Consider the following 7,777-nt stretch of genomic DNA (forward strand, 5'->3'; position numbering starts at 1 on the left):
CTGGACAAGTTGTAGAGATTTGATGGCTCTTGGAACAGCAAGTAGAGAGTTGCAAGTAGTCTAGCTTTGAGATCACAAGAGACTGCATAAGCACCTGGGTAGCTTCCTGGGATGAACAGAAGCTCTGCTTTACTGGGGTTGAGCTTCAAGTGGTGGGCTGTCATCCATGACATGATGTCAGTCAAGCATGCTGAGATACTTCTCAAGACCTGAACCAACCAGAGAATAATCCAGCGAGAAAAACCAAAGCACACTTAATATTAGGTTGGTAGCAGAAGGGTTTTATAAGCAGTGGACCATTGTACTTGATAGTTAGCTTTTACTGATTCATATTGTCAAGCGTGCTTTAGCTCTTGACATACTTATACTGTGTTTTTATTCTTATTTTCATTATAACTTCACTCCCATTCATTCCGTGCATGAATTCCTGGGTCAGTAAAGCACAGGGGCTTGGAGGATATATCCTGGCTCTCATGTGTTTGTCTGAAGAGAGTTTGGCTTGCTGTTAAATTGTGTATACTTATACACACAAGGAGAACGGTACAGTGAAAAGGCATGCATTTTGCTGAATAAACATTGCTGCAGTGATGTATTGCAGTATCATGGAAGAGAAATATTTAAAAGTCACTAAGATACAGATGGATGACGCAGCATCACACATCAGCTCTCGCTACTCCGCGTCTATGCAATCATCTAGATCATCATGATAAACGTGGATAAAGCGAAGCTGGAGGCTAATTTGGAAAATTTACGTCTAGAAAAGGAGGCTGCAGCTGCTAATGCTAAAGCAGAGGTATTGGAGGTAGCTGCCCAACTAGAGGGCGAAGAGCTCTATATAGAGAAAGACCACCCCATCATGGCACAAAATGCAAGTAAATACATGAGTGAGTATGTTAGCAATCAAGCCATGCATCTTACAGAACAGTCCATTTCAACTGTCAGTCCAACAGACAAGCATAAGTCAGAACACAGCATCCGGATAACACCTTGCATAGCTCAGACTTCAGTGAAGCAAGAACCCAGCCAGTGTGTCATGATTGACTCAAACCCTCGTGACTGCAACTCACCATGATAACAACCCAGTCTGCTTCATCAAAGAAACAGTGAGATTCCTCAGCAGGCTGAAAGAGATGGCCCAAGGCCTAGTGATTGGTTCCAACAGCCTAAGCCAGCCCCCTCTCAGTACATAGCTCATCAGTACCAGCTCCCTCTGAGGATGCTCTGTTGGTGGATTTAGGAAAATATCTAGCTTGACAAGAAATCGTAAATACCGGTCTCTCTCATTTTGGTGATCGTTCCAAAAGCTACAGAACATGGAAGTCCTCTTTTGTTAACACAATTACAGACTTAGGATTTACAGCTGGTGAACAGCTAGATCTGTTATTAAAATGGCCTGGCAAGGAATCTTCTGCATATGTGAATTATATTAGCACTTGGAGATCTTGTGATGGAATTACTCTCTGCAAAGGAAGATGGTTACTTAAGTGGCTTGGCCTATGTGGACACTTCTTCTGGCATCGAACCTATATTGGAGAAACTATCATAGAAACTTCCATGTTTCCATAGAAACTTTATAGTGTACAGGAAAAATGGATCTTTTAAGGCTCAAAGTTTAACGTTTCCTATTCACCTTTCTCCTTTTTTACTTAATTGTCATCAAGCGAAAATGAGAAATGATCCAAGCTTCATTCTGCCAAACATCAACAGCTCTCAGGGTGGAAGAACCTCCACTTAGACATGCCAGCTACAGGATGCTAGTGTCTGTACACAAAACAGATCTTTTGAGCTGTAGATCTGAACACCAGCAGCTCTTTGAAAGATGATCCAGCTAAACACTGCCCTATTCACAAAAACCCACTGAGAAAGTGTTGTGGTTTTAGACTTAAAACTCTAGAAAAAAAGAAAGCTACCTAAAGGAGAAAGGAATATGCTTCAAGTGGTGTGCATCTGCTTCACATGTCACCCACAGCTTTAAAGCCACGATGAAGTGTGACAGCAACAATCACAATACAGCCCTTCATCCTGGTTTACCTCAATGGAAAACAAAGGCAACAACCCCTTATCAGAGCATGGTGGGGAGGAAGAGGTACATCCTTCGTCAACACCTGCAGTGAAATCTCTGTGCACTGAGATCTGTGGCAAAGGGCTCTTAGCAAAATCCTGCTCGAAAATATGCCTTGTCAAGTTCTACCCAGAAGAGAATTCTGAACATGTTATACGCTATTCTCGATGACCAGAGTAATAGATCTTTAGCCACAGTTTTTCAACCTGTTCAGCATCTGCACCAGTCCATTTCCTTACATGCTAAGGACATGTGCTGGAACTGCGGAGGCTTCAGGCAGGAGAGCCTCTGGTTATCAGATTGAAGCAGAAAAAGGAGACAGGCTAATGCTTCCAATGCTGATTGAGTGCAAAGAAATACAGAATAATCGATATGAAATCCCTATACCATAAGCAACTCTGCATCATCTTCACCTTAAGTGCATTGCAGCAGAGAGCCCAGTGTTGGAACCTGATACCCACATCATTCTCCTCTTGGGCAGAGAGATCTTCAGAGTTCAAAAATTGAGATCACAGATCAACGGACCTCACAATGCTCCCTTTGCACAGAAACTAGATCTTTGGTGAGTTCTTATAGGTGATTACTGTCTGGGAAAAGTCCACAAGCCCATTGTGCACAGCTTCAAGACGAACATGCTGGAGAATGCAAGGCCTTCATTCTTTATTCCATGCCACAGACACATTCACTTAAGATAAAGCTTTAATCACAGCCTCAAGTTGCATGCTTCCAAGGGTCACTGGGGAAGCAAATCAGACAATGGGCTTGCGCTCACCATCTTCAAAAGAACATGTGATGATGACCCAAAGATATCAGGGAATTGAATATGAAGGTCCATGTATTTGGAAATACCCCTTCACCAGCAGTAACTATCTACAGCCTGAGGATAACTGCAAGATAAGGTGAAAAAAAGAACAGCAGTATGGAATTGATACCACACAGTTTGTGGGGCGCCACTTCAATGTGGACAATGGGCTCCTTTCGCTGCAGACAGAGAAGGAAGCCATCAATCTGCTCAGGAGGACACAAGCATCTTTCTGAATAAAATCTAAGGCATCACAAGTTTGTGTCAAATAGCACAGAAGTACTGAAAACTTTTCCTCACAATGACCTTGCCAAAGACATTAAAGACCTTAATGGAGAAGTTGCTCACACACAACACAGCCTTGGTCTAATCAACAGTGGCATCATGTTCACAGCCTGGCAAACCAGTTTTGGAACCGTTGGAAGCAAGAATACCTACACACTCTGCACGTGTGCTGCAAATGGCTGGAGCCGCTGCCAAACATTCAAGTAGGAGACCTTGTGCTGCTGAAAGACAACCAAATGGTAAGAATTGACTGGCCAATGGTGTTAGTCACCAGGACCTGGAAGGTTCGAAAAGTCAAATTGAAGGTAACCAAGGGGATGTGCAAGAACTTCCTATTTTATCCTGTTCTTTTTATTCTTATTTTTTTAGTTTCACTTCCATTTGTTTGGTGCATGAATTCCTGGGTCACTAAAGCACAGGAGCTTGGAGGCTACATCCTGACTCTCATGTGTTTGAAGAGAGTTTGGCTTGCCGTTAAATTGTTTATGCTTATATACACAAGAAGAAAACTACACTGCAACCGATTAAAAATATTTGTTTTTCAGTAAATGGTGCAGAATTATATCATGGTGCCTTTTTTTCCCCCATAAAATGGGTTATCACCATTGAACATTTGCTGTTTTAACAAATACAAGTTTTAACTGTTACACAATATTTTAACTTCACAATTAAATTTATCATCTTCTCTTAACCTTTAAGGCTCTCCATTCACATGGGATTTTGTAACTGTGAAACATCATGACACTGCTACTCTTCCCTGCAATAAGATGTGTTCCTGTTTGGTCACATGGAGAATGCTTGATAAACCACATGACTTTCTGGCTAAGTGTAATCAGACATCCTGCCAGTCAGAGGAGGGATTTCACCTGTCACATGATCAGTACCTGAAGGGAAATCTCTCCCTCACCATCACTGATGTTGATTTCACTATGAGGGGCTGGTAAACATGTGCATGTGATGGTAGAAAACAAGTGCGTTGTGAATCTGCAGATTGAGGATAAGTGGATTATTTAATATGCTACAAAACCTTATTGATTTAATTGTATTATTTTGTATCAGATTTGCATCCAACTGATTTCCAATTTGCAAGTTCCTAATTAGGTTTTTCCTCAGCATTGACTCATTCAGTTCAGATAAAGACTGGTGAACCTCTTGTGTTGGATTTGCTCATTTTAGAGTCAGTGGAGGTGATTTATAACAGCACAGGTGCAGCTGCTCCCTCTAGTGGACAGATCTGTACAGTGGCTACAGTTTAAAGATGAATACACCCAGAGAGCATTGCTCATCTCTGCTGTTGACCTGAAAGAAACAGCTTCATCTGATAGTGGAATTTACACCATCCTTGACAAGACTAAAGATGTTATTCAAATCTACAACATGTCAGTCCAAGGTATGACATCAGTGTGACTAACAGTTTAGGTGGCATCAATGAAACTGTCATAGTACACATAGTGAACCACTGTCATGTGCTGTCATGTTAATACAACATGTATCTTCAAGGGCACTAGTAGTTATTATTGCACATTTGGGTTCAATGCAAGTGTCCATTTGTAAATCTTTGCTTTTAAATATTTATGGTCATCTCAACAAACTTGAAGTTGTGTATATAGTTTATGTTAAATAATATTAACACATTAATAATACTAATATGTTAATAACAATATGTTAAAATTAAATTATTAATTTAAGTTTAATTATTATGCTAAAGGATATGTAGTCAGTGTAACTCATGAGGGCAACTTCCAAACTGTGTACTACCAGAGAAGGTAATAAAACATATGATAAAGTAACTTGCGAACTTGGATGCAACTGCTGTGTTTTAACATCAGTTAACATCATGCTAAAGTTACTGAGTATTAATCACTGTAACTTGTTTTCCTTGTATGTCGTAACATTAGAGACAATAGCAGGTAGTACCTGGTAGTGTGTTAAAAGGTTAAGGGTTGTCTGTGTCACATCTTAAAAATCTCCCTCTATCCTACTGCAGTGCTCCTCTGTTACACAAACACTTTTATAACTTACAGTGACGTGATACTGCCTCTTTACTGGATTAATGATGGCATATTTTGTTAGCTTGCTGTGTTTATAACAAATTGTAAATATGTTTTGACCTTCTAACAGAAGTCACTATAGACACACAGTACAGAGACACAGTATTTAACCACTTTTTTTTTTTTCTAGAGGAGGCAAGCAGAGACCAGGAAGTATGGGTGTTTACACTGATTGGGAGTTCACTTCTGGTGGTGTTCACTGGGAATGTAGTTATGATATCATTACACTTCCACAGGGGACATGCACAGAATGGACAAGAAAACAAGTCCAGAAGAAGAACATAGTCTGGCTCCATCTAATAATGACCAGAGCAGATCAGGAGTGTGTATGTTTTATTTATATATAATATATATAAATATACAGAATGCCCACAGTATCTTTCGCCCATGAATGTTGTAGGTCTTAAGACTTCTTTTTGTTTGTCTGGCTTTTTGCCATAATACAAATATTTTACAGTGCTTTATGATTTGATTTTCTTTGACATAATGATCCTTATACAAGTGATTTTAAATTACATAGTTTTTGTATTTTGTTTCATATAGCTTATATAATGTGAATATGAGAGCTGTAATTAGTTATTTGGAAGGGAATTCTTCTGATCTTTCTTCCCTCAGAAGGTGAAGGGTGTAGGAATGCCCTAATACCATGTGTACTGTCATTCTAATTTTAAGGCTTTAATAACTATTCCATACCACTGGGTGGCGATGGAAGGACACTCAGCCGATAGTAGGCTTACATAACTACTACATTACACAGGTAGGCGCTGTTACCTCACCCAGCTGCAAGCAGGGTTGTACAGATTCAGCACCAGAGTAAAAAAATGTTTGACATAACAAGGATCAAACTATATATACGCACACACACACCAGGTATAAGGAGGGTAACCCTTAGTTGTGTTCAAACTAAAAGTGTCATACAAGCCATCCAGACACTTGGAGAGGGTCATGGGATGCTGGTCGAAGACGAGATTAGTGGTCGACCAATTAACTGGGCCGAATAATGACATGAGATAATCGGCATCAAAAAAGAATGGTGCAAGTGCTGTGCAAGTCTGTGCTTGCTCCTTTATGCTTGAAACTGATTTGCAATAGTAAAAGGTATATTACACGCTGGGCAATGAGCACGACGTACAGACTCGCACGACGGAGACAAACGTTTAACATACGATACAGACAGCGGCACTCACACATAACACAAACCGTGAACGTGAACACATACGGTGTACAAGAACAACGTGAACACGAACATGACCAATGATCGACAATAATGCGCACACACTGACAAGGGTTTAAATACATACAAAGGATACAAGACTAAACTGATGCAGATGTGCGCTAAACAACCTACGCGTGGTTACAAACGAGACACAGTCAACGGAGAAGTCCCACTGCACTCGGCGGGCTATACCACGTGACCAGTGCTAGGGCCGCGTTCCGTGACACTCGGCACAGTTTTGGACACCAGCCTTGAGTTTTGAGGGAAACTGATGCAGCAGCTTTATCTCATTAAAAAGTGTGAGAACGAGTATCACACCATAGATTGGGAATTTAAGATGCAAGGGTATAGGAAAACTCGTGAGAGTTGAGAGTATTGGCAGTAAAAGAAGAGGAAAGCAACGACATTTACCGCCACACACCCCCACAACCGCTCCACTGACGATGCGATTGCACATCTGCTCCACACTACACTGACTCACCTGGACGAAGGGAGGGGAAATTATGTTAAAATGCTATTTGTCGACTACAGTTCAGCATTTAACACTATCATTCCCTCCCTACTCACTACTAAGTTGGGAGATCTAGGACTGCATACATCCCTGTGCGACTGGATCTCCAACTTCCTAACAAACAGACCACAATCAGTACGGGTGGGCAACTGCGCCTCATCCACCCTCACCCTCAGCACTGGAGCTCCTCAGGGTTGTGTCCTAAGCCCCCTGCTCTACTCACTGTACACCTACGACTGCACAGCCACTTCCAGCTCTAACATCATTGTCAAGTTTGCTGATGACACCGTTGTCGTGGGTCTGATCTCGGACAACGACGAGAGGGCCTACCTGGAGGAGATTAAACACCTGGAAAACTGGTGCCAGGAAAATAATCTCCTCCTAAACGTCAGTAAGACAAAGGAGCTGATCGTGGATTGCAGCGAGAAGCAGGAGCGGCACTACCAACCTGTGAGGATCAGTGGAACCACGGTGGAGAGAGTAGATAGTTTCAGGTACCTTGGTGTTCACATCTCGCAGGACCTGTCCTGGTCCCGCCATACCAGCTCCCTGGCAAAGAAGGCTCGTCAGCGTCTTTACCAGCTCAGACGCCTAAGGGACTTCAGACTGCCCTCCAAGGTACTGCGGAACTTCTACACCTGCACTATCGAGAGCATCCTCACGGGGAACATCACAGTCTGGTTTGGAAATAGCACCAAGCAGGACAGACAAGCACTCCAAAGGGTAGTGCGTTCAGCAGAGCGCATCACTCACTCGGAACTTCCTGACCTGCAGACCACCTACTACAAGCGGTGCCAAACCAAGGCCAGGAAAATTGTGAAGGACCCCACCCATCCCAACAATAGACTCT

Source organism: Electrophorus electricus, chromosome 5 (assembly GCF_013358815.1).
Source record: "Electrophorus electricus isolate fEleEle1 chromosome 5, fEleEle1.pri, whole genome shotgun sequence".
NCBI classification, from domain to species: Eukaryota; Metazoa; Chordata; class Actinopteri; order Gymnotiformes; family Gymnotidae; genus Electrophorus; species Electrophorus electricus.